Raw genomic sequence first — 25,887 nt, 5'->3', positions numbered from 1 at the left:
AAAAGCAAAAAAATAAGTTAGGCTTCATGTTAGAAAGGATGTAATTTAAGTAAACAAGTCAAATTGCGTATATCCCACATAAATCTATTCTATCGATAAGAAAACACTATCAACCTAAGCCGAGACTAAACTCTTTACTTTTAAAAAGGTGAATTAAAACACGAGTATAAGTACTAAGGCATAAGGAAAAAGAAAACTGGAGCAATGAATGTTAACACAAATGGAGAAAAACATGAATAGTTTATTGGTATGGATAACTGGAAGTAAATGACATAAATAATGGTAGCATGGTGAATGACTGAAGATTTAGAAGACAAAGAGTTTCTAGGAAGCAATTCTGAATTAGATTTTAATGAAATGTATAATTCCAAAGTGTATATATATAATATATGCAGTATATATATACACATATATGTGTATATATATAATATATATATTGTCACAAAGTGATCAAGTACCTGGCTATTACACAACTATTAAATCCAAAAATTACCTCACTTCAGCCAGATACCTGAAACCTCATAATAATAATATTACAACTGAACACTCTAAAGGTAACAGTGAACCCTTAAAACTTGTTTATCACTTGAAAAATCAATCTAAGTTTATCAAGTTATGAGTGAGGTAACAACTGTTAAGCAATAAGTATACTAGAGGGGAAAGGGCATCACTCCATCAAACAACCATAATTATTTCCCTGGTCTTAACTCACTTCAATAAACACAAAGGAGAACAAGGCATGTCTATCACTTACCTTGTGCATACACAAATAACCATATTCATTGGTGGTCAAAATGAAACACTGTGCTTTTAAAACTTTAAATACAAAAATTATTTCTAAAATTTATTATTACTCAAAAACAACATAAGATTGAATTCATTCTTAAACAAGACTAATTCACAAAACTTTAATTTATCAAGAAATTACATTAACTAAGCAAAATTCAAATTGTTAGGATTTACTCCAAATTTGAAAAAAAAATCTTAATAAATTAAATCAACACAAGTGCTAATTAAATCAATGTTAAAATCAATGTTAAATCACCAACACAAAATCTTGGGTAACACTGGGAAATTATAAACACACGAACACATAAAATAAATGTAAAGACAAGAACATGTAAAAATGCACAAAAAGTTTATCAACAATAATGTCAGTAAGACAAAATCTGTTTAAAGATTACATCCACCTTTTTAAAAGTTTAATTCACCTTTTTAGAAAATTATAATAAACTTTTTACCAAAATCATATCCAACTTTTTACCATGGTAAAAAATAAGTATATGCCACTTTACCTTATACCAATCTCTGCACACCATTACACAACTCCTTTTTCCTCACAAAAACACTTTTGTTAGGCCTGTTACAGTAATCTCTCTCTTATGTTAGATTCTACCAAGAGAGCATCAAAGATTATTAACAGTAAACAAAACTTATATGCTTGGGAGAGTGACCATAATTTTACACACTTCTATATGGAGAGAGAGAGAGAGAGAGAGAGAGAGAGAGCACCCTTTGACTACCAAATCTCTATCTGAACTGAACTTTATTTTACCAATATCTTCCATGAGGTTAAACCTGGGTTACCAGCTAGGTAATTGTAGAATGTGGTCACCCTAGAAGAAACAGGAATAAACTGAGTTTCTTTTTCTACAATAGAATAAACAGAATTTCTTTCTTTATAGAATAAACAATTTATTCTCTGGCTCAGAAAGCGACATAGGCCTGCCCTTATCTGAATGACTGAACTGGCCACTGCTATCAAACCTGTCACCCCTTCTCACTGTTAACTGATAACATAAGTGGCCTCTATGATCTTTCTCGCATACCCATTTCCTGTCCACCTGAATAAACACACAAGCAGCCAACTTTTGTAGAATCTGACTCTCCCATAAACACTATTACAGTTATTTCAGTCCATATGTGATGATCACAAAAGAAAACATATACAAGCATAGTACAAAAACGTACATACTACAAAAGCACCTTGTTATACTTCACAATACATGAGAACTCTGAAAGCAAACACATAAAAAAACACAGAAAACGTACATATTACTTTCATATAATATATATATCATAAGATATATATATATATATATATATATATATATATATATATATATATACAGTGGAACCCTCGTTTTTCGCGGGGATCGTCCCCCCCCATGAATAGGTCAAATCAGCGATTGCTACAACGCCCCTCTAAAAATGCTTATACCTGTCTACCATGAAGGGTCAAACACCAAAGTATGCCTAAAAATACCAGCCTACATCAAATATACATTAAACTATTACCTTATTACTGTATTAAGCTTTGAAATGATACTATTAATATAATTTCCAAGCCATCTTAAACATTTTATCATTACATTTATATCTTTTCACGTGCTGTATGGCTTACAGCTGTAGGTGAAACTAATCCAGTCCCCCCCGTATTCAGCCACACATTTTCTTTCATACAGTTATAAGCCATTCCGTTTTCTTTTCAGGGGAACCACTGGTATTTACGTATACAGTATGAAATTCACAAAAAGAGAAAAAAATTTAAAAACGTATGCACATTTTAAAAATTTAATACTACGTATATTTGTACCTGTCTACCATGAAAGGTCAACACCAAAGTACTGTACAGTATGCCTAAAAATACCAGCCTACATCAAATATACATTAAACTGTACCTTATTACTGTATTAATCTTTGAAATGATACTAATTAATATAATTTCCAAGTCATCTTAAACATTTTATCGCTAAAGTTATATGTACATACTGTATGGCTTACAGCTGTAGGTTAAAATAATCCAGTCCCCCCTACGTATTCAGTCACACATTTTCTTTCATACAGTTATAAGCTGTCCTGTTTTCTTTTAGGGGGAACATTGGTATTTACGTGGTAGTAATTCACAAAAAGACAAAAATTCTTTAAAAATTTATGCACATTTTTAAAAATTTCATACTTCTGTACTTATATATTAAGATTACTACATACGTAAATCACACGGGTACTCACCAGCGATGAATGTTGATTAAAGATGATGATGATGAATTAGCTGTGCAGTGCGATGAATAATGATGAAGATATGACTGCACAGCAAAGCAGAGTTGTTACAACTCATCTGAGGGTGCCTCTTCACCTTCAGGAGGCACTTCTTCAGTTGATTTGGGAGGCACGACTTCAGGCGGTTGGGGAGGCATTTCTTCAGGCGATTGAGAGGCACTACTTCAGGCGACTGGGGAGGCACTTCTTCGGGTGATTTGGGAGGCTTTGGAGGGGCCTTCTTCGTCTGTTTGATGAACATGGTGATAGGCAGCTGCTGTCGCTGCTTTTTCATGGTGGTGAGGTTTGATTATAGGGCTCCCATGCTGAATCAAGCATGTTTGAAAACTTTAAGGAGCGTTCCATAAAAGGATCCCATGTTGAAACATACTCCTGCAGATCCTGAATCATTCTCTTCATGTCGGACAGACGTTCCAAAGTCAGGCTGCTCTCCTATTCCTCCTGCTCCTCCCCTGAACCTGGCGTATCTTCTTCCTCACTGGCAGACTTCGTCAGCTCCTCCAAATCCTGGTCCGTCAGGGGGTCAGAGTGAGCATCAATAAGGGTGCCAATTTCATCCTCGGTGATGTCCTCGAAGCCTTCCCCACCTAGAATCCTCGCCAACTGGACAGCCTTATTAATGGCCGAATGCTGAATTTCTTGAGGAGAGAAGCCCCTGTAATCATGAACACACTCCAGCCACAACTTGTTCCAGTATGCATTCAGGGTCTCCTTCTTCATGTCATTCAGTGATCGGCTGATGATGCTCAGAAATGTGGCAATCGTGAATTTACGCCAATATTCTTTTAGCGTAAATTCACTGTCACTGTCCAATGCAGTTATAAGGTGCTGGAGGGAGTTCCCGGTATAAAATGCCTTGAAGGCACGGATCACGCCCTGGTCCATAGGCTGGAGGAGAGAGGTGGTGTTGGGAGGGAGGAACTCAAACTGGACTCCCTTGTTAGAAAGATCGAGAGGGTGGCCACCAGCATTATCCATAATTAGCAACACCTTGAACTCCATGCCCAAGTTGTTCAGGTATTGCCTAACTTGAGGGACTTTAAGCTCTGATGGAACCAGTACTCTGTGAGGACTTTGGTGATCCAGGCCTTAGGGTTATGCATCCAGAACACAGGAAGCAATGCCTTGTTCTTATTCTTGAGGGCCCTGGGGTTTGCAGCCTTGTAAATGAGGCCTGGTTTAAGCATGAAACCGGCTGCATTCCCACACATGAGGAGGGTAACCCTATCCTTCTGGGCCTTGAACTGGAGGCTTTAGCTTTGTCCTTCATAAGGTATGTCCGGGAAGGCATCTTCTTCCAGAACAGGCCAGTCTCATCCATATTGAACACCTGTTCTGGATGGTAGCCCTTCTCCTCGATGATCTTCTTGAAGGCTTCCGGATATTTCGCTGCTGCGTCAGTGTCTGCAGATGCAGCTTCCCCATGCAGAGTAACAGACTTTAGGTTGAACTGCTTTTGAAATCTGTGGAACCACCCCTTGCTGGCCTGGAAACCTTGAGGCGCTGATGATGGTCTGCTTGGGGTTCTTCCCCCTCTTCTTCTTCTGCTGGTTCATCAAAGCCTATAAATTCCAATTAGCCTTCTTCAACGCCTTCCCCTGCCTGTAGTACGTCGTTGCCTTCCTTAGCAGTTGATAACTGCCGGTGGAGTTGTCGTGCTTTCTCGCGAATGATGTTGGAGTCGAGGGGCACGTTTTTCTTCCAGCAGTCCTTTATCCAGATTGCCAGAGCAGGTTCCATTTTCACGATTGTTTTATCCCGCACTGTTGCAACTGTCTTTGCACTACCGAAGTAGCTCATACTCACAGCCTTGCGTATCTCCGCCTCTTTCTTCTTGATATATCTCACTGTGCTCTCATTTACACTGAAATGGTGACCAACCATGGCAAAACTTTTGCCCTCCTTTAACATGTCAAGAAGTTTCACCTTCTCCTTGAGTTTCATAACAGATTTCTTTCTTTTAAACTCTTTGCCAGAAGGCTTTGAAGGAGCAGGGGCGGTTTTAGCAGGCATTTTAGGGCCGAATACCGCTGATTCACAAAGATAAAAAATCAAACGGACAAACGCATTCATTTCACACGGTAAGATGCTGCGAACTATACGCACAATCTGAAGATGATGCCGTGGAGTGTCCTCCCAGAATTCCGTGTTCGCGAAAGTTGGTTGTGAATGTTCAGCCAATCAGCGCCAAGTGAACAGCCAATGAACGCCAAGGAAAATGAATGGTGCTTCTGGATTGGCTGCTTTGCAGATGACAGCCAATAGTGTGTCGAGTATCACTGATCCTAGGTACACAGCGTCTAGCATCGTGATTTCTTTGTATTTGCAGAGAGGTGGCTTGGGTGAAGCACTTTTAAGAAAAACAAATATATATTATTGAAGTTTTGCTGTGTTTATGTTAATATATTACAGTACTGTAATATTTGAAAATTATTATTGAAAAATTTTGCTGTGTTTATGTTAATATATTACAGTACTGTAATATTTGAAAATTAGTAAATCATTTTTAACTTACAAAATGTACTTACAGCAGTCATTACAGTAATATATACTTTACATACATGAAAATGCTACGCATCAGAGATGTAAACATACGTACCCTGCAGTATTCCTATTGTCTTACGTATTTTAGATATGCTCTCACGCACTACCCGTAGTACTGTACTATACTATGTATCATCCTAAAACACTTTTTGTATGTAATATTTAAAAATCATCTTACAACAAAACATTTTATAAAATGTACGTACTGTATGCTTAGAAGGTCCGTGTTAGTATGTGTACGCGCAACCAATAGTACCATGCGTATACCGTGAGCGGGAAATTTCAGCAAATGACCCAATATACAACCTGTTTTATTGCTATCTTACAACAAAACATTTTATAAAATGTAATGTACTGTATCGCAGAAGATCCGTGTTAGTATATGTACGCTGCAACCAGTACAGTAGTACCATGCGTGTACCGTAGCGGCAAATTATCGGCAAATGACCCAATACAGTATACAGTAGTGTAATCCGTTTATTGCTACTGTATCTCACGTTTGTTTGTTTTGCATGTACAGTACTATGGCCTAAAAATATTTTTGAAATCGTGCATTAAGATGTCCTCTGAATGCTCTGCTTCTTCTAAGGCCTCTGGCCAATAGCCTACAATTACTGTAATGACTGATGAGAGGAAAGTACTGTAGACATGATTGTTTTGTTAAGAGAGGGCAAAAGTCACGGAGAAGTAGCAGCCCATTACAGCATGACATTAATTGCGGTCGCCCACATTGAGCATGAACAAGGTAAAATACTCATGCAGCCCTACTGTACCACCTTCGCTGCCATGTTCAAATATCTTAACATGACAGCGCCTCCCGTCATTCATCGTACTGCACAACTAATTCATCATCATCATCATCATCTACAGCATACTGAAATCAACATTCATCACCAGTTACTACCCGTATGATTTAACTTTACAGTACAGTACAGTACTGTATTATTTATTATTATTAAGGTACCCAGTGTAGTACTGTATACATAATATTATTATTTAATTTCTATTACTATTATATGTACAGTACTGTAGTACAGTATTATTATTGATTTACATGATTTTTTAATGTTATTATACAATAAATATGAAAATACAGAATACAGTACTATTGCTATATACATAACGTTATTATTTAATTTCTATTACTATTATATGTACAGTACTGTAGTACAGTATTATTATTGATTTACATGATTTTTTAATGTTATTATACAATAAATATGAAAATACAGAGTACTATTGCTATACGAAAAAGACAAAAAAAAATCTGCATCCGCGAGTATGGAGTTTCCCACAAATATTTTTATAGATATGTTCCATGGAAAAACCATGCCAATGTGTGAGTTTCCATAAAAATTTTTAGATAGGTTCCATAGAAAACCCATGAGTGGGTGAGTTCACGAACCTTGAGCACGAATCCACTGTATATATATATATATATATATAAAATATATATATATATATATATATATATATATATATATATATATATATATATATATATATATATATATATATATATATATATATATATATATATATATATATATATATATATATATATATATATATATATATATATATATATATATATATATATATATATATATATATATATATATATATATATATATATATATATATATATATATATATATATATATATATATATATATATATATATATATATATATATATATATATATATATATATATATATATATATAAAATATAAAGAAGGCCCATAAACACTATTTAAACATTGAAACCATATATTTACACTAGCTTCTGTGCTGTTCACTGGTAGAATATGGACAGGTGGAAAGTTACAATGGTATATATACAAAAACATAAGGTGTGGCCCTAGGCCTCCATAGCATCGGGAGGCCTGGGCCACACCTTTATGTTTTTGTATATATACCATTGTAACTTTCACCTGTCCATATTCTACAAGTGAACAGGGGCACAGAAGCTAGTGCCCAAATATATGGTTTCAACGTTTAAATAGTGTTTATGGGCCTTCTTATTCATTCACTGTAGTATTACAGGAAAAGACATTCATATATATATATATATATATATAAAATACATATATATATATATATATATATATATATATATATATATATATATATATATATATATATATATATATATATATATATATATATATATATATATATATATATGTATACATATATGTACATATGTACATATATATATATACAGTATATATACACACATACATACAAATATATATAAATCACAAAATCCACATCAGGAGGCAAGTGAAAACTGGGACTTTGAATGACTACTTTCATAGTTTATTCTACAATTTCAAGTTCACACTGTATACAAAAGAAGTTAACAGAGCTTTATATACAAAAACAGGAGGGGGTTACAGTTTGCTAATCTGGGAAGCATGTTCTTCAAACATAAAAGGAAAAGGAATCTGCTAGAGACTGTGTTTATTGAAGCTACGTCCACCAAGAAAGTTAATCTCCACCCTGGATTATCCCTCGGTCCTCTGTCTGCTTTTCTTTTTCTTTTTAAAGAACATGCTGCCCAGATTAACAAACTGTAACCCTGCCTCCTATTAACCCTTTAACGTCGAAGCCCTATTTACAAAAACGTCTCCCGTATGCCGGCGGCGTTCAGTGAGTTAGCACCGAAGCGGAAAAAAAGTTTTTTCAAAAAATCACAGCAACGCTTAGTTTTTAAGATTAAGAGTTCATTTTTGGCTCATTTTTTTTTGTCATTGCCTGAAGTTTAGTATGCAACCATCAGAAATGAAAAAATATCATTATCATATATAAATATTGGAATATATGACAGCCAAAAAAAAAAACTCATATATAATTGTATACAAATCACGCTGTAAGCAAAACAGTTAGAGCTAATGAGTTCATTTTTTTTAGTTGTATTGTACACTAAATTGCGATGATTTTGGTATATAATAAATTTTAAAACGATCAAAGCAACACAGAGAAAATATTATCACAAAATGATGCATGAATTAACTCGAGGACATAAAAAAATGTTTTTCAAAAATTCACCATAAATCGAAATATTGTGCTAGAGACTTCCCGTTTGTTGAAAAATGAAGCTAATTGATTGAATATTACTAGACTGTAAGTGTTTTAGCTTACAATTGCAGTTTTCGACCATTTCGGTTGAGTTAAATTGACCGAAATTTGAATTTTTTCTATTTATCGTGATTTATATGGAAATATTTCAAAACTGATAAAAGCTACAACCATGAGTTATTTTTTGTTGTATTGTACATGAAATTGTGCACATTTTCATATATAAAACCTTATGTAACGACTAATATAAAGCGGTGCAAATATTACGACAACGAGACGAAAGAATTTCTGAGATGTTCGGCAGAGTTACCGCGCAGACGTAAGGAAAATGTTTTTTTTTTTAAATTCACCATAAATCAAAATATTGTGCTAGAGACTTCCAATTTATTGCAAAATGAAGTTAAACGATTGAATATTACTAGAATGTAAGAGTTTTAGCTTACAATTGCGTTTTTTGACCATTTCGGTCGAGTTAAAGTTGACCGAAGGTTGAAATTTTGGCAGTTATCGTGATTTATGTGAAAATATTTCAAAACTGATAAAAGCTACAACCATGAGCTATATTCTGTTGTATTCTACATGAAATTGCGCTCATTTTCATATATAAAAGTTTATGTAACGACTAATGTAAAACGATGCAAACATTACGACATGACGAAAGAATTTCTGAGATGTTCGGCAGAGTTACCGCACGCAGACGTAAGGAAAAAATTTTTTTCAGAAATTCACCATAAATCGAAATATTGTGCTAGAGACTTCCAGTTTGTTGCAAAATGAAGGTACATGATTGAATATTACTAGAATGTAAGAGTTTTAGCTTATAATTGCGTTTTTTTACCATTTCGGTCGAGTTAAAGTTGACCGAAGCTTGAAATTTTGGCAGTTATCGTGATTTATATGAAAATATTTCAAAACTGATAAAAGCTACAACCATGATTTATTTTCTGTTGTATTCTACATAAAATTGCGCACATTTCCATATATAAAACTTTATGTAACGACTAATATAAAACAGTGCAAACATTACGACAACGTGACGAAAGAATTTCTGGCGCGGATGTAAGGAAAAAGTTTTTTCAAAAATTCACCATAAATCAAAATATTGTGCTAGAGACTTCCAATTGGTTGCAAAATGAAGGTAAATGATTGAATATTACTAGATCGTAAGAGTTTTAGCTTAAAATTGCGTTTTTTGACCATTTCGGTCGAGTCAAATTTGACCGAAGGTTGAAATTTTGGCAGTTATCGTGGTTTATATGAAACTATTTCCAAACTGATAAAAGCTACAACCATGGGTTGTATTTTGCTTGTATTTTACATGAAATTGCGCACATTTTCATATATAAAACTTTATGTAACGGCTAATATAGAACAGTGCAAAAATTACGACAAAATGACGAAAAGAATTTATGAAATTTTCGGCTGAGTTACCGCCGTGCGTAAGAAAAGTTTTTTCAAAAATTCACCATAAATCGAAATATTGTGCTAGAGACTTCCAATTTGTTGCAAAATGAAGGTACATGATTGAATATTACTAGAATGTAAGATTTTTAGCTTACAATTGCGTTTTTCGACCATTTCGGTTGAGTCAAAGTTGACCGGGTTGAAATTTTTGTAGTCGACGTCGGATCGTCCACCGGCACCCAACAGACAATTTTAGTCGACGTGATGATACGTCCAATAGGCGTTAAAGGGTTAACGAAAAAATAACTAAATTTATTTCACAACGAGATGTATTTGTCATATTTCAACTTAAAAACATTTTGAATAATGAAATAAAACCTTGTCCCATATAAATAAACTATCTAGAGATTCATTTACGCTAATTATAAGCAAGAAAATTGCTCTAAATTGAATTAAACTTACCTCAAAATCGCCCTCAGCTGGTTTCCAAACGAAAACACCGATCGCCATGTATGTTTTTTAGAATACAATACTAAGAAGAGAATACATACAATATTATTGGACACAGTGAAGTAAAGCATAACTTTTTACAAGAGTATAGTCTTTGTTCGTATTTTATAATACAATAATAAGTGAAAAATATTAAGGATTGTTTTGAATAGAATAAGAAATAAGATACTCCCAGAGATTGGCAATGAACAGTGTGGTTTTATGAGAGATAAAGGAACAAGAAATGCAATTTTTATTTTGAGAATGTTGATGGAGAGAGCAATAGAAGTGAAAAAGGATCTATATGTTTGTTTTGTTGACTATGAAAAGGCTTTTGATCGGGTTAGACATGTAGACCTTATAAGGATATTGGAACAGATAAATATCGATGGGAAAGATCTAAGATTGATAAAGAATTTATACTGGACTCAAGAGGCATCAGTGAAAGTAGAAAATGATGAATCAGAGACTCGGGACATCAAGAGAGGTGTATGACAGGGTTGTGTGTTATCACCTGATCTCTTCAATTTATATAGTGAAATGATAATGAGAGATCTCAGAGATATGGAAGGAATTAAGGTTGGAGGAGTCAATATTAATAATATCAGATATGCTGACGATACAGCACTTGTTGCAGACTCTCATGATAAACTTCAAGCTTTAGTCAGTACTTTACACCAGTCAAGCAGAGAAAGAGTCTGTCAATAAATATTAAGAAAACAGAAGTTATGGTTATCTCCAAAGATGAAATCCCCCCAGGAACAGATATAAGAATTAATGCTGAAACAGTTAAACAAACCGTAGTTTTAATTATTTAGGATGCACTGTCACAAGTGATGGAAAATGCGAAAAAGAGATCAGGAAGAGAATATCCATGGCAAAAGATGCATTTGGTAAGATGATGAAATTAGTCACCAACTCAAAAATATCGATGAATCTAAGGAGGAGATTTGTGAAATGTTTTGTTTGGTCTGTATTGTTGTATGGCTGTGAAACTTGGACCTTGAGGAAGGCAGACGAGGAGAGGTTACAGTCTGCAGAAATGTGGTTTTGGAGATGGATGCTGAAAATATTATGGACAGAAAGGAAAACTAATGAGCAGGTATTAGAGAGAGTAGGCATTGAGAGAGAACTTTTGGCTTCAGTGAGAGGTAGACGAATGCGGTTTGTGGGTCACATAGTGAGAAGACAAGAACTAGAACATCTCTCTCTCACTGGTAAAATCAATGGAAGGAGGCCGAGAGAAAGACCTAGACAAAAATATATGGATGGATTGGTGAGAATGACTGGAGGAAGAATGTCTACAGCTCAGTTGCTGCAGAGAGCCAGAAATAGAGAGGAGTGGCGAACCATGATTGCCGACATCCTTGGGGATATGGCACCTGGATGATGATGATGATGATGATGATGAATATTATATATGCTAATTTTATATCTTCTTTATGATGTGACCCCCCTCACAATTATCTTTAAAATTAGGTCTTCAAAAGTTGCATGATACGCAAGTATATACGGTAATAAATAAATATATATAAATATAAATATAAATATATATAAATAATATATACATACAGTAATAAACTGAACTTGCGCTATTCAAGTTGTGCAAATTCACAGACAAATGAACTTTTCATTGGAATCTAACTAATTGTCATACACGAGTTTTTCACAGACATGCAAACATTTGTGAATACTGAGAAACCCTGCAAAGTGTATGATTAATTTTTTATATAATTTATAAGTTTTCAAGCTTTTGTGTGTAAATTAAAGCATTAAATAATAAATATTTCTCTCTCTCTCTCTCTTTTGCTAAGATGAGAGAATTTTTATGGTACATGTATGACCTGATCTTCGATCATATAAGGGTTCTACCAGTACAATGAAACGCGTAAGATACAATTAACATGTGTATTTTCCTTAATAGTTACACAGGGCCCTGTTGCTAATATTACGCTACTAATTATATTAAGGTTATAATCATCGGAAGGTACTCTGAAACAACACGCGCCGACCCGTCTTTGAAACGCGACTTGACCCGTCGACCACTCACTCCCTACTAACTCTTTGCTTTTCAAACTGAACTGGTTTGGGTCATAGACCTCAGCTGATTGGTCTCTCATAATCGAAATGGGCCAATAAGAATCTTCGATGTATGGCACTCATTTGAACCACCCACGCCAAGCCGCCAACGATCGTATGGGTATTCGATGAATCAGCGGTATCTATCGGTTCGTTACTCTCTGGTCACACACACACGCACAAGGCGTCTAGTAGATTTTCTATATAGATCAGCTCACCACTCCCCCCACAAGTTCTGCGTCCCGCAGAACTCATAACTATTTTTTTCTTTATTCATTTATATACATTTTTTTCTCTTTTTTTTTCTACATTTGTGCACCATTATTTGAGTACCTTACCGACTAAAACGCAAATAATTAATAATTCATGCAGAATTGGAAAAGAAATCAAACTTAGCAAGCCAGGGTCAAATTGCGTGGTTACAATTGGCAATTTAAAGTCTGTTCTGGATTCCACGCATCACATTGCAAACATGTTCATTAATGAAAAATGAATCACATATGAATCAATGAAATAACAAAAACTCTAATATCTCTCCACTTTAAGACATCTAATTTCTGATTAAACCGGAACACAAAACCTGTAATTCAAAAAATAATAAAACAACATATCGCTATCAATCATCAAGATTAAAGAACTTGTACAACACAATAAATGAAACAGAAAGTACGATTGGTCTCAGTTTATGCATGAAAAGTCATTATCACAAACTCAAAACAAAAGATTAAAAAGGAACATGGCATGTTGGTGCAAAGATACGTTTAGAATAATGTTCATACTTCAGAACATGACACCAATATTTGCGACCCTTCGTCTGTATGCACGCACGCCGGTGCACCGTTAATGATCCCTAGACATGCTTGTATATCATCTTCACTCTCCTCTCCCAGGTAACCAGGCAGTCCCGGAAATGGGGGTACCGGTTTATTCAGATGCCACATCAGGACATCTTCTTTGACGGGATGCATGTGGTATAAGTGGTATTCGCCCTGGACACCAGTCCTAATATGCTTTATCACCGCAGTATCATTTTTGATTTCTTTCACGCGTACGGACCTAAAATAGGTGGCCTCAAGTTTGTGTTTCCTCGGTTGCAGTCTTTTCAAATAGATTCTGTCCCCTATTTGTATCTTAGACGTTCGTGTGCGGAATCGCTGATCATATTATGTCCTGATGCTTTTCATTGGCCCTCAACAGAAGTTTCTGCGTTATCTGAAAAACTCTTCGGGTTAGGTTACAGAACATCACCCGGTATTGTTCGACACTATATAAAGGTAAAGTTCTTGGGTCCATGATCACAGTATATGGCAATGAAGGGTCCTGTCCATACACCAAAAAATATGGGCTATCTTTTATGGAGCCGTTATATCGTCGATTAAGTGCAAATTCCGCCATTTGTAACATCTCTACCCACTGACTCGGACTGTCGGCTACTAAGTATTTCAAAATATTGGTCACCTCTCTATTGTGGGATTCAACTAACCCATTGGCTGAAGGCTGGTAGGACGCGATCGTGAAATGTTCCACATTTAATAATTTTGTCAGCTCTTGATCACTTCATTAACAAATTCACGCCATTGTCACTGATTAGAGTACGAGGACAGCCGAATTTCGTTATGAATGAACACAAAGCTCTGGCAACCGATGTTGCGGTCTTATCCACCATTGCGTACGTGTGCGTATAACGCGTGAACGCATCCACCATCACACACACATATTTGAACCGGCCGTCTCCAGGAGGGAAGGGTCCCACGACATCCATATGCACTCTGTTAAACTTAATTGGCTCTACTGGCCACATGCGAGCCTTTGGAATAGAGTGTCTGTGGTTTTTCATGCTATTACATATGTGGCACTGGCTGATGAATTTTGTAATGTCTGCTTTCATTCCTACCCAAAAAAAGGATTCTCGTGCCCTCCTTAGGGACCTTTCTATACCTATATGCCCCGCATAAGCACTTACATGTATCATGTGGATGGCTTTCTCTACCAAAGAGGGAGGAAGGACGACACGAGATCGGATATCGCCTGTCTCTTCTCATATTTACAAAACAAAATATCCTCTTCAATGAAGAAGATATCTTTGGGCACCTTGAGGAAATCGGGAAACTCATTACTCGCACCCCTCACAAAAGCTCTAACCTGTCCGATCCATGGCTCGGACTTCTGGCCTCTTATCACCTCTCCAACACTCCAACCACACAAATCAATCACACACTCATTCTCACTCCTAGGGCATTCGCCGCTGACCCCTAGTAAGGTCAGTCTCCTCGCCACAACTCATTACCCCTCTTTCTCTCGCCAGCTCGGAGTTACCGAGTTATTCCTGTTTTTCATCTGTTGCCTCTGACGCATTCAATTGTTTCTTCCATCGTTGTTCCTCTCTTTGCTGCTCTGGTTGTAACTCCCATTATGGCACTCCTGGAAAGGGCATCCGCTACTTTATTTGTTTTTCCTGCTATATGTTCAATTCCCAAAATATCAAACTCTAACAGCCGTTCTATCCAACGAGCCTGTCGAGTGGTCAAATCCCCTTTCTTGAATAAATCTCTCAATGGGCGATGATCTGTGTTAATTTTGACTTTATGCCCCAGCAAAAGTAGCGGTGCCTTTCCAGCATCCATAGAATAACCAATGCCTCTCTATCGAAGGTACTGTAATTCTTCTCTGGGCCTTTTAATGCTCGTGATGCAAAACAAATCGGTTTTTCATTCCCTGCATCGTCAACTTGAGAAATCACTCCCCGATAGCTATACTGCTTGCGTCGGTGGTTACTATAAATGGTCGATCAACTTTGGATAAGCTAATAGTTCATTACTAGTGAGTGAAATCTTCAATTCTTGAAAAGCTATTTCTTCCTCCTGTTCCCAATGAAAATTTGACTGCTTTCTCAATGCATCTAGCGGTCTCGCTATTTTACCAAAGTCTTTTATGAATTTACGATAGTAGCCTCAATGAGCCCGAGGAAACTGGCTACTTCCTTTGCATTTCTCGGTCGGGGAAATTCTTTAATTGCTGCTACTTTATCGGCACAAGGCTTAAGGCCTTCAGATGTTACGATGTGTCCCAAAAATTCAACTTCTTGCTGAAAGAATTTACATTTGGTTAAATTAATTTTCATACCTTGTCGTTTTAAAGCTTCCAAGACTTCAATAATGTTCTTCTTGTGTTCTTCTACTGTAGCCCCTATTATGATTATGTCATCTAAATAAACAAATACACTATGTCCTAATAGCGAAGCTAATACAGACATCATAACACGTGAAAAATGAGCAGGAGCGTTCTTTACCCCAAACGGGAGGTAATTATATTCAAACAATTGATCATTAGCTATAAAGGCTGTCTTTTCCTTGCTACTCTCGTCTATAGGTATTTGATGATACCCTGACTTCAAATCTAAGGTGGTGAAGAATTTACTATCTCTGACCTTAATTAACAACTCTTCGATAGAGGGCAATGGAAATGCATTGTCTTTGGTAATACTATTCAACTTCCTATAATCAACACATAGCCTAAGAGAACCATCCTTCTTTTAACCATCACGATTGGCGAGGCCCAGGGGACTCACTGTCTCTAATTGTCCCTTGTTCCTTAATTTATTAATCTCATTCTCCGTTTCCCGCTGATAACAAACTGGTACTCTATAAGGCTTTGATCTTATGGGTGGATGACCCCGGTTTCTATAACAAAAGGAAAACTGTTTACTCTGCCTGGGGTTTCAGTAAGCCAATCGCGATTACATCTTGGTAACCTTCTACGATTTCATTGACAATATTTTGATAAGTAACAGGGGTAGACCCACCAGCTGTCCGGAGGAGTCTACTTAGTCGCCCTCACTCTGACCCTGACACGCTACTCAAGGTCGCGAGTGTGTTTGAAGCATCTGCTATTTCACAAGGTTCAAGGTCGATATCGACTCACTATCTAGCACAATACGTTGGTCACTAATATTCATAAATGGCACGTTAACCTCGCCATGTATCACTTCACTCAGACCCGAATGATAAAATCTTCCCATTTGTTATGGGGTCTGATCATAACTAAGGTGCCTTCCGGTATGTTCCGTGAGGGTGTCACGGTGAGGGATGAGAGGGTCCGGGGTGGTGCCACGTCTCCCGCCTCTGCAGCGGCGGGTACTCCCCCCTCAGCCCCCTTCGACCTTAGGGAGACCCGTAGGCACCTCCGCCTCTCCCCCTCTGTGGCGATTCATTGTCCCTTTAAACATACCTCGATCCCCTTCCCGGCTGTGCCAGCCACTATTATTTCGTTCTTATCTACAAAATCAATTCCTAAAATAACTGAAATTCCCTCTACCTGTAATGCTGGCACCACGTAAAAGGTATGTGTCACTACTCGCCCATCGATGGTTACCTGTTGCTTTACAGCCCTCTGAGTTACCATTCGATGGCCGCCTGCAGTACTCAAAACTAAACAACCTTCCATAGGCTGCACCGATCCTGTCACTAGGTGTTCTTCTAGCAGAGACACACTTGCTCCAGTGTCGATCAACGCCCTCTCCTGTCGCTCCCCTACCCATATTTGCACGATTGGCACCACAGCTTCCTTCGTGGATTGAGGGTGGGAGGTAGGTTCTTGCCTGGCCTTCTCTCCTGTCACCCCGAACGGCCGGGCATGGGCAGCGAAGGGTGGTGGAGGGCACTCCACTACTTCTCAGGGGTTGGCTGGTTCCCCTCCTCCCCGACAAGGCGTCCCTTGCTCTACCGGGCACGGTCGCTGGTTGGACCCGACGGTCGTGGGTGTAGTCGGGGCCCTCCCGACTCCTCCTCCACGCCGCCTTCCCCTTCCTCTCCTGGTGGGGAATAACATTGTTCCGCTGGCCGTCGCCGTTTTTTGAACAAGCGCTCACGAGGTGGTCTGTTGCTTTGCATCGAAAACAACGTCGTGGGCTGGGTGAGAGAGGGGCACTGGGCCTCATGTGGCCCCTTCCTCCACACCCCCAGCAACGGCCAACCAGTATTATTCCCAGCTGATTTCCCCTTGCCTCTTCGAGGCCCCTGGAGTGCGTGACCCTGGCCTCTGGTTGGCGGATGAGGCTGGCGGAGGATTCGCTGGGTCAGATTGGTTAACCGCTGCAACAACCGATTGGGGGTGGCCTGAGCTCCCATCCGTGTTTGCTGGCTTCGTTCGTGGTCGAATAGAAGTTGCACTTTCGGCAGCAAGACGTGTAAGGGCCTCTTGTCGTAAAAAGAAATCCCACAACGGGAGGTGGGAAGAATCCGCTTCAGCATGCGTCGACAGAAGGACTCTTTTCCCTCTACAGTCTGGTCTCTATTAGGGGTGAGGGACTCATAGGTTTCACCGACGCGATAGTAGAAGGCTGAAATCGACTCTCCACCCCCAACCTGGGGTCATAAGCTTCCATTAGCTCCATCTTCTCCTCTCGGTGTAGGGCAAACTGCTGAGTGAGGTGCTGTTTAAAAGTACCCCAGTCTGCCGAATAACTGACGCCCCAGCTCCTAATTTGTCTCACTGAATACCGATGATCTTCTGTTAATTTGTTTGTACAATTTTTTTCTTGTACAATTTTTTCTATCTGCCCAGCCAATGGTGGCATTTTCAACACAGTTTAAAAAGGTCTCGATCGAGAGGAAACTTTCACCAGTGCGTGAGTTATCAAACTCAGGTACTGATCCATCTAGCACAGGCAGTTTTTTTATTTTTTCGTCTGATCGCACTTGCGGGGACAACGCGACGTTGGCCGATATTGTGGACGGGTCGACGGGCTGTTTTGTTTGCGTTTCTTTTGTTAATTTGTGCAACTCTTCTAACATGTGTTGGATAATTGTTGACACTGACGGCTGATTCACACTGTCCTTTTCATTGGCACTGTTATTGTTAGCACTGGTACTGCTAGTACTGGCACTCCCGCCGTCGCGCGCCGCTTTTCTTCGAGTCTGCATTGTTTTTTTCACGATTGCAATTACGCTGTAAATTATTATGTACCGGCAATACCCCACACCTGACACCAAATTATATGACCTGATCTTCGATCATATAAGGGTTCTACCAGTACAATGAAACGCGTAAGATACAATTAACACGTGTATTTTCCTTAATAGTTACACAGGGCCCTGTTGCTAATATTACGCTACTAATTATATTAAGGTTATAATCATCGGAAGGTACTCTGAAACAACACGCGCCCGACCCTGTCTTTGAAACGCGACTTGACCCGTCGACCACTCCTCCCTACTAACTCTTTGCTTTTCAAACTGAACTGGTTTGGGTCATAGACCTCAGCTGATTGGTCTCTCATAATCGAAATGGGCCAAAAAGGGTCTTCGATGTATGGCACTCATTTGAATCACCCACGCTGCCGCCAACGATCGTATGGGTATTCGATGAATCAGCGGTATCTATCGGTTCGTTACTCTCTGTTCACACACACACGCACAAGGCGTCTAGTAGATTTTCTATATAGATCAGCTCATGTATATTTATTTGTTTTGTATGATAAATACATTTTTTACCTAATAATAAGTATGAATTTTCAAATATTAATATGAAATATAATAATGATAATAATGATGACAATAATAATAATACTAATACAACAGTATTTACAAAATTTGTATGTGATATTAAACAAACAAATCTCTTTCCCTCATCTTTTGTAAGAAGCTCGAAGGCAAAAAGCTGTCAGACATGTCAATTTAACATGACAAGAAGGGGGAGTGTTGCTGATTAGCAGGTCAACGGTTTCTTATGTAATTCTCTCTCTCTCTCTCTCTGTCCGTAATAATTCACATAAAATTTCACTCTCTTACATAAAGACAACTGTTTACCTCTCTCTCTCTCTTTCGTTCGTAGTTAGCACAACCTACGTATTACTGTTTCTCTGTATATCTTTAACTGCACAGTAGATAATTTTAAATTGATCTAATTTTACCTGTTCTGTTTACAAACTATAAATGCGCCATTCTAAAACATAGAGACATAGAGCATTTCAGAACAAAGAGAAAGAGACAGAATAAAGAAGTTTTTAAAAATGAGGTTGAGAAGACTTCTAAAAATAGATTGGTGGAATGGGGAGAGAGAGAAATAGGACACTAATCTTCACACTACTATATTTTTACATCAACTATTTATTTCTTTTTTTAAGGTAATGTATTAAGCTAACTTTTAAATGAAATTACAGTAACTTTAATTTCATTTTAAAGTTAAATACTGAATTTCCATCTTTTGATATCTAACGTAAGAATAACTTACCTCTCTCTCTCTATCATAGTTAGCACTCACACATTTTTACAACTTATTATTTCTCTGCACGCCTTTACCTGTACAGTAGATAGTTTAAATTTATCTAATTTTACCTGTATCGTCTACGAAGTGTAAATGCACTAGTGTGGCAAATACATTCTAAAACATAGAGACAAGATAACTAAGAGTTGTAGTAGTCCAAATAAAAAACACTGTTTGTTCATGAAAAAGCATTTCAGAACAAAGAGAAAGAGACGTAGAATAAAGAAGTTATTAAAAAGAGGTTGAGAAGAAAAAATTCTCTCATCTCAGTAAAAGAGAGAGAGAAATTATTACTTCTATTATCTAATGTTATTTAATTTACACATAAAAGCTTGAAAACTTATAAATTACATAAAAAAAATTAAACAAACACTTTTGGAGGGTTTCTCAGTATTCGCAAATGTCTGCAGTCTGTGAAAAACTTGTGTATGACAATTATTGAGGTCCCAATGAAAAGTTTGCCACTCTGTGAATTTGCTCAACTTGAATCACGCAAGTTCCGGTAATTATATATATAATATATATATATATATATATATATATATATATATATATATATATATATATATATATATATATATATATATATATATATATATATATATATATCTGTACATATAATTATATATATGTGTAACATATATAAACATAACATTTATATATATATATATATATATATATATATATATATATATATATATATATATATATATATATATATATATATATATATATATATATATAAAACACATAACATAACATATATATATATATATATATATATATATATATATATATATATATATATATATATATATATATATATATATATATATATATATATATATATATATATATATATATATATATATATATATATATATATATATATATATATATATATATATATATATATATATATATATATATGTATGTATAAACATATAACATATAACATATATACATATATATAACATAACATACACAAATAGATATATTATACACATATATATATATAATATACACATATAAATACATTTATACACACATATATATACATCATGTATATATATGTACGTTAATATATATACTGTATGTATGTGTATATATATATATATATATATATATATATATATATATATATATATATATATATATATATATATATATATATGATCATAATCACTTTTGTATGTGATTCATTTATCACACATTACCACAGGTGAAAAATAAGAGACGGGGTGAAGGTCTTACACCCCACCAGACAATAGGAAATCCAGTTATCAATTAGCCTTGATGGGGAATGATTTTTACATGTACTACAGTACAGATTTCACTGCTTCCATGATGTCTAAGGTCTGTACTAAAAAAGATAACGTCATCAGAGTGGTCAAATTGTACAAAGCAAACCTTTCCATGGTACATGTAAGTGAACTAACTGATGTGAAAGCGAGAACCATCCGAAACTTACTGAAACACTCCAAAGAGGGTGGTGGGCCTCCCCTCCCTACCCATCACCTTAGTGGGAATAAACACTGCAAAATCTCCCCCCAAGCCCAGCAATTTGGTTAATACACAAGTGAGGAGGAATCCAACCCTTAATGCAAGGGTCCTTAAAGAGCAGAATCCCAAAATATTGGGAGAAGTGAGCAGAACCATACAGGAACGTTTGCGTGAAGCTGGCTTCTGCAAGGTAACTTTGAAGCGCAAGGCATTTGTCACTGCCACCCAATGCAAGAAGCACTGTGCATTTGCGAAGAAGTATGCCTCTTGGGACATCGAAAAATGGAGGAAAGTAGTGTGGACTGATGAATCTACATCTTTTGTTAGTGACACGAAAGGGAAGAGGGTTTGGAAGGCGCCAGGATCCCACCCTTTAGACCCGAAGCTTCTGGCAACTTCAGTGAAGCATTCCCCTTTTCTTTTGGTTGGGGATGGGGTGGTGGTTCTGGTATCACAGGGTATTGCCTCTTATTGTCTTACCACCTAATGAGGCGTTCTTGTATGGTACTGATGCTCACTTCTCCCATGAGACGTGACGGAAGCCCGGAAATTATTATTGTTATTTTTTTATTTTTTTTATTTTTAATTACTGATAATCAACTATATTTTTGGTACATCCACTTGCTCTTGCAACAAATTCATACAAACTAATTGCGTTTGATATATTCCTTACATTTAATTTAAACGTGTAGCTGGACACTTTTGCGTGAGGCCTGGGATGGAGGTGATGGTGCAAGGCTCCCAGGGGTAGAGAAGGTGATGCTTAGGCCCTGCAAATTACATCCCACCAAGTATTAACTCGTTGGGGAGGAGAGGTGTTGGTGAGTGTTCACAATAAATTTAATTGTTTTTTACTTAATAATTTGGATTTTATTGATGGCAACATTTAGAGATGCTTTTTTCTGCAATTGCAGTACAGGTGGGACAATATCAATCCACGCCTACTGTATATACATATATATACTATATTAGACATGATCAAGAGTTCATGGAAAGGCATTCTAATTGCATTTATTCAAGAGCCGATGTTTCACATCGCTTGATGCATTTTCAAGGCTGAAAAAGTGGTTAAAAACAATAAATACTTGTATATATAATGTGAAAAGTATATACAAAATTTATCTTACCATATTTATATCTTAGACAGAACAGAGAGCAAAAAAGAACGAAAAGCAGGGGCACGGAACACCTACCCATATTGTTAGTGAAGGCTAGACTGGCGTAAAGGACAACATAAATGAAAAAGACACGGGGTTAAAAAGAAAAAAAAAGAACATTAAGCATTAAACAGCTGTGCTGATGATGATTGGTTGTTGAGTGTTGGAATGGTCAGTTTGATCTTTATGGATTCCAAAGTGGTTAGCTCCTCCTCACTTTGCACCTTTGCCACAATATTAAAGTCGTTGGCGCCTATATGAGTTTTACAAATTTTAGCATGATTCCTTATGTTACATTGATACAGGCTCGATTATTTTGCATCCAGCTCTGTAGCTAACCCCCTGATGAGAGCAAATTCGAACTTTTAGTAGTCTTCTGGTGCATCCAATATATGTGCCCAGACTACATATGGGACAGGTATACTTATAGATCACATTAGATGCAAACAGAGGACTCACTCTATCCTTAGAATGGAATAGGGATCCTATAGTTTGTGGATTCTTCAGGATTAGCTTGAGATTCAATGTTGCTAATTCCTTATTAAATAGGCCAATACATTTCCTCCTGAATTTATCATCATGTAGGAAGGGGAATTTTGCATATAGACGTAATTTGGGGACCACATGAACTATAGGCAGATCATTCGTCTTATGACTGAGCAACTTATTGAGGGATCTATGGAATATAACAAGTGGGAAACTGTTCTTAAAATAGTTGGTTAGGAAAGTGATTTCGTCATGAAAGGTGACCCAACTAGAGGCAAGCGTAAGAGCCCTGTGAAGTAAATTAGATGTGGAATTCATCTTGAAATTGTAGAAACAGGAACTGTAAAAATTGATACCTAGACCAGTGAAAATGCCTTTTCCAAAAATGCCACTATGGAAGCCTATCACATCGCTTGTAATTCGGAGGTCCAGGAAAGCGAGTTGTGGGACTCTTTTTCTAGAGTGAATTTGATATTAGGGTGTTGGAAATTTATATATTCTAAAAGATTATCGGCATGATAGTCATGTCTGAAGAGAACGAAGGTATCGTCAATGTAGCGTTTATAAAATAAGGGGTGAAAACTAAGGGGGAAGTTATCTAATATTTGCTCCTCCAGGGAGTTCATAAATATATTGGCGAAGGTCGGACATAGGGGATTACATATCACCATCCCCTCCATCTGTCTGTAAAGGGTATCATTAAAAACGAAGGCCGTGTCCAGCACGGCCAGCTCTAAAATTTTCTTAAAATAGGTTGTACAAAAAATTACTATAAAGGGAATTATCAAAGGGAAATCATTTTTTTAGGATAATATCTATGGTCTCTCCCACAGGAACGTTTGTGCACCGGGATTCAACATTGAAGCTTGCCATGACCAAATTAGAATCATGCTTAATAATTTTGTCTTTAAAAGTAACTGAGTTTGAGTTATTTGTCACTGGTTCAAGTAACGGGACAAGAAATTTAGCGTGTCAGTAGTTTGGGGGCATTCATAGAGGAAAGAATGGGTCTTGAGGGGATCCCTTCTTTATGTATTTTAGGTAGCCCATAAATGACTCCATACGACGATTCTGTAACCAAAAGATTTTATATGTATTTTCATCTATTATCCTATTTTGTGCAAGTGTCCTTAGAAATCAGTTGAACAGGAAGCAATTTATTGAGCCTGGATCAGTCTACCATAAGGAACCATGCTAAAATTTGTAAAACTCATATAGATGCCAAAGACTTAAAAATTGTGGGAAAGGTGCGAAGTGAGGAGGAACTAATCACTTTGGAATCCATAATGATCAAACTGACCATTCCAACACTCAACAACCAATCATCGTCAACACAGCTGTTTAATGCTTAATGTTTTTATTTTTTTTAGCCCATGTCTTTTCATTTATGTTGTCCTTTACGGAAGTCTAGCCTTCACTACCAAGATGGGTAGGTGTTCTTTGGCCCTTCACTGTCATTCGTCTTTCCCTTTTTGTTCTTTTTTGCTTTCTGTTCTGCCTAAGATATAATTAAGGTGAGAAGTAAATTTTGTATATACCTTTCAAATTGTATATACAAGGATTTATTATTTTTAACTGCTTTTTCAGCTTTGAAAATGTATCAAGTGATTTGAAACGTCGGCTTTTGAATAAATGTATGCAATTTGAATGCCTTTCCATGAAGTCTTTTGTATCATCAGAGCTACTACTCCTGTCTTTTGATGTACTATATTGTATAGATATATACAGGCAGTCCACAGTTAACGGCAGAGGTTCCATTCCTGATGGCATGATGACCAAAAATCAGCGATAACAGTGCTCATCACCACAGATAACCGGGGATCAGCGCTGATAACCAGAGATTGGCGCATAACAGCGCCAAAAATCCAGCTGTCGTCGCTAGGCAAGCGCTGTAAAACTGGATCGCGATAACCGAGGTTGCCAATAACTGGATATATATATATATATATATATATATATATATATATATATATATATATATATATATATATATATATATATATATATATATGCATATGTATATGTATATATATATGCATATATATATATATATATATATATATATATATATATATATATATATATATATATATATATATATAATTTACTGTATATATATTATATATATATATATATAATGTATGTATATACATATATATATATGTAAATATATGTATCTATATATATGTATATATGTACTGTATATATATATATATATATATATATATATATATATATATATATATATATATATATATATATATATATATATATATATATATATATAAATACCTAGTTCCTTTGCTATAGAACCTAGTTCCTTTGTTTACTTCTAATCAACATACCTTAAAAAACTCTGAAGAATTTAAATCATATGTTTTATGTCAAGACTCTGACTTGTATATGACCAGTTATGATGTGGAATCCTTATTCACAAATGTCCCAGTAGAAGAAACAATTGAGGTTATTTTAGATAAAATTTTTATTGAATCCAGTGATACTTATTTTAACTATGATCGTTGCCATTTTAAGAAATTGTTGCAGTTAGCAGTGCTGGACACTGCCTTTATTTTTAATGATTGTTTGTACAAACAGGTTGACGGTATGGCAATGGCATCACCCCTCGGTCCCACGTTTTCCAATATTTTTACGTGCTCCCTGGAGGAGGACATGTTGGAAAATTGCCCCCTTGGTTTTTATCCTCTTGTGTATAAACGGTTTCTTGATGACACCTTTGTTCTCTTTAAATCAGCTTTCCATGCTGACCAGTTCCTCTCGTACATTAATGAATTACATCCGAATATCAAGTTTACATT

General features: G+C 36.3%; 1 protein-coding gene across 2 annotated transcripts in view; it reads right to left on the bottom strand.

Annotated features, from left to right (window-relative positions):
- GlyRS (glycine--tRNA ligase) overlaps window positions 1–25,887 on the bottom strand; it is a 615,776-nt gene that overhangs the window by 114,776 nt on the left and 475,113 nt on the right. The gene's annotated exons all lie outside the window — the stretch shown is intronic.

This window comes from Macrobrachium rosenbergii, chromosome 23 (genome assembly GCF_040412425.1).
Source record: "Macrobrachium rosenbergii isolate ZJJX-2024 chromosome 23, ASM4041242v1, whole genome shotgun sequence".
NCBI classification, from domain to species: Eukaryota; Metazoa; Arthropoda; class Malacostraca; order Decapoda; family Palaemonidae; genus Macrobrachium; species Macrobrachium rosenbergii.
The sequence above is the reverse complement of the archived record's forward strand: the minus strand, read 5'-3'. Positions and strand labels throughout refer to the sequence as shown.